The sequence below is a fragment of the Sarcophilus harrisii genome, chromosome 1 (genome assembly GCF_902635505.1).
Source record: "Sarcophilus harrisii chromosome 1, mSarHar1.11, whole genome shotgun sequence".
NCBI lineage: Eukaryota > Metazoa > Chordata > Mammalia > Dasyuromorphia > Dasyuridae > Sarcophilus > Sarcophilus harrisii.
This window is the reverse complement of record NC_045426.1, coordinates 442,512,818-442,516,375: the sequence shown is the minus strand read 5'-3', so window position 1 is coordinate 442,516,375 and position 3,558 is coordinate 442,512,818. Positions and strand designations below refer to the sequence as shown.

The 3,558-nt window shown below is 39.9% G+C and overlaps 1 protein-coding gene across 2 annotated transcripts in view; it reads left to right on the top strand.

The window, feature by feature from the left end:
• The first annotated feature begins 1,871 nt into the window (after nt 1–1,871).
• The window catches only part of ZFHX4 (zinc finger homeobox 4), a 209,052-nt gene continuing 207,365 nt past the window's right edge, over nt 1,872–3,558 (top strand). The window contains exon 1 of one of the 2 annotated variants that reach the window (XM_023495960.2): nt 1,872–2,249. The gene's annotated coding sequence lies outside the window, so the exon portion shown is untranslated. The remainder of the gene's footprint in view (nt 2,250–3,558) is intronic. The other variant, XM_023495959.2, reaches the window with a different exon arrangement.

Below are 3,558 nucleotides of genomic sequence, written 5' to 3'. Positions count from 1 at the left end.
AAAGTGTTAAGAGTCTCTGAGGTTTTCTTTGGACAAAAGTTTGGAATGGAATGGGTTTTTGGGATAAGTCAATGGTTTTCTTTCAGTGAAGATTTAGAAGACCTGGTTTCCAATATATTGGTAAATTTTGCTCCCTCAATAATAACTTTATTTTTTTCTTAATAAGGGGCATAAATTAATTATTCTATTTACTCTACACCTCCTTTCAAAAATATATTTTTTTTCTGACCCTAACAATCTTTTTTAAGTATCAAAGATTTCTAACTGTGGCCTATTGCTACCCTTGGTGAAGGGGGGGGGGGGATTCTTTTTATTCTCCAATTATTTCTGGATGTGTTTTTAATTCCTATTGGCATCAGTTCCAGAGTTTGCAAAATGCTCTCATAGAATGGAAGGTTTGAGGCCCACAAAGATGCATGTTTATATCTTCTGTGTTTCCAGGGGCTTGTGATAAACCTTTTTGTTGGTATTTGGTGGATTTGGTGCTTAAGGCCTAAGACAGGGTTTTGACGCATATCTTAGGAATCCTGAACTTCAAAGGCATGTCATCTCCAAAAGAGGTTATGGTTCACCTGCCCAGATTCCTTGACATTGTGACTATCTCTTGATTTTAACTTTTATTTGAGTTTTGTTTCTTGTGTACATTCACTAGAATTTCCATTTCTGAGACACTAGATACATGGATCATACTTGTGTTCTACAGCATATTAAGATATTATTTGAATAGTTATATATTTTACAATTATTTCATATATATCATCAGTAGGATGGCATTTTATAATCATCAGTAGGGGGGCATTTAAAAGTATGTCTATTCCTAGTTTTTAGTTAATTATTTTTTAATGAAAGTGTCACTCATATTCACATCTGTAGTATTAAGAAAAGATAATTAGATTTTCAAATGAGAATCAGCCACCTTAAATTTTACACAAGAAAATACTTGGAGTATATTTCATTCTAATGGGATCTGTAGTGGAGTTTTTAAATTCACCACCATCTTCTTCAAGAAAGATAATTCTATAGACTCACAAGCATATGTATAAAAATGTACTTTAAACGTTCTGTTAAAGGCATTTTATTGGATTTATGTAAGTCTGTACAATACAATATTCAAAATAGAACTTAATTGCTTTTCTCTTTTTTAGCTGGTTCACTGTGAAGTTTATTCCTAGCGTAATCTCTTCAACTTAGCTTTAAAATCAGAAATTTAAAATAAAGTTATAGGTACATGCACAAATAGAATACAAACCTATGACGAAAATATCCATTATATGACATGCATGCGTATAACTGCATGCAAATATATATGTCATAAATTTACATATATCTGCATATGTTGGAACATATGAGATGTTAAACCTATTATTTTAGCTTATTCTTAATTCAGGGTCTCCAGATTCAAGCTTTTCTTTAACTTTATAGTAAACAACTCTTTAGTCCAATAATTATTTTATTTGTTTTTAATTCTTGCATAACTGAAAAAAAGCAACGATTATTTTATTTCCATTTGTTTGTTTTTTTCCTCAAGTCCATCCACTTTCTGTGTGTTACTAATGAAGTTTGTGCGTGTGTATATGTGTGTGTGTGTGTGTGCGCGTGTATATGTTCGCACCCATGGAGTTCCTTCTCAGCCTCCCTCTTCTTCAGGCTGGTTGCTCTGCCTTGCGATTCAACCCCCTCCGAGTCCTGAAAGAAGCCACTACAGCAGTCTTAGCTCCTCTAAGTCCGGGGCTGCGCGTCATTTGCAGTCTGGAGAATGTTGATCACCTCACTAATTACACCACTCTCTCTCTTTCTCTCTCTCCCTCTCTCCCCCTCTCCCTCTCTCTCCTCTCTCATTCCCAGAGTGCATATCGGGAATAGACACACAAAGACATGCGCACTCAACTTAATCAGCCATTTTTTTAAACAGGGCTAAAACGATAATAATTAGCAGAATAAAGACATATCGGATTTTCATTTCCTTTCCTCCTTTTCCCAACCCCTTCACAACCAAACAGCGAGACCGCGGTCGGCACATGCTTTAACTACTCCTGGACCCCCAAGGACCGCTCCATGCCCCCCACTTTTTGCTCCAGCATTTTTATTTTCACCCAATAAAGTTCGAGGATTATTTTTTTTATTTTTTTATTTTTTTTTTTTCTAAATGAACCCTCTCGTTTTACTTGGATGTGATCAGCTGTAAGTAAAATAAAGCAAAACAAAAAAAAAAGGCGAAGATCGAATAGGAACTGCAGGGGAAATGGAAAGTAAGTTTTTTCTTTAACTTTTATTGAGTAGTTTGTGTTAAATTTAGGTCGAGTATCGATTATCTTTCCAGGCTGATCTTGCACAATCTTTGATATTTCGCTCCCTCTCTCCCTCTCCCTTCTTCCTCTCTCTCTCTCTCTCTCTCTCTCTCTCTCTCTCTCTCTCTCTCTCTCTTTCTCTCTCTCCCTCCCTCTCTCCTTCCCTCCTTCCCTCCCTCCTTCACACACATCCCCATATCCCAAGTATCTTTTTCTTAGCCCCCCCTCCCCTCTTTCTGTCTCTTTTACCCTTTTTAAGTACAAGACTTGCTCTGCTTTAGGAAGGAGGGGAATTGGAAGGTTTATTTTCTCCTCTTTTAGGGGTGGGTTTTTTGGTTGTTTGTTTTGTTTTAACTTTTGGATTAAGTAGTGGATACTATACGTTTTACAGAGGGCTTTATTTCTTTCTTGTTGCCTCCTTCCTTTTTTACTTTGAGCTTTATGCATTTTAGTAGAGCTGGAAAGCTGTCAGATCAGAAGCTCTCCGGGGCTGTCAGAAGTCAACGCTCTCCAAAAACCTCCCCTGACACTCTCCTCCCCCTTTATCCCCCTTCACGGGATGACCCTTTCTCCCAAATCAGACTCCAAAAGTTTGGAGGTTTGTGGGGTTTGCCTAGATTTCTTTCTCACCCCATCTTATCTCTCACCCCACCCCAATGAGCTTCTTCACTGTCCTCCCACCTAACACCTCCTCCTCTCCCCCCCCCCCCCCCCCCCCCGCCCCGGGTCCTCGATGGGTGCTTATTCCGTGGGGATGGCCGAGACCCCGGGGTATGTGAAGTTTGGAGCGGGGGGCGGGGAAGGGGGTTTTGTAGTGTTGAGAAGGGAGGAGGGTAGTGAGTGGTGGAAGTATATGCAGGTAAAGGATAGGGCAACTGGAGCTTGAAGAGGGAAGAGTGTGTTTGTTTCCCCTTTGCTTTGCCGAGGACAGCAGGCAGTAGGAAGAGTCCGTTAGGAGGCGGATTTGCTTTCCGAAGCTTCATTGAGCTAGAGATGCGGGGATAAAGACTGTAGGGTTGACTCTCAGGGGTGCCTGAGTGCCTAGAGTCGCTGGTGCCTTTTGCTGCTATTTGTGCGATAGACAAGAGGATAGACTTCGGGTCGTAATTTTAATCCAGCAGCTGGATGTATTGCATGGCTTTTTTTTTTTTTTTTAAGAAGTAAAGAGCAGGGGAGAGGGGGTACAGATGAGAAGGGGAGGAGAAGAATCGGTCCTGAATGGAAACCCAGAAAATGGTTACGTTTATAAAGCTAAACTTCACCTCTTCTT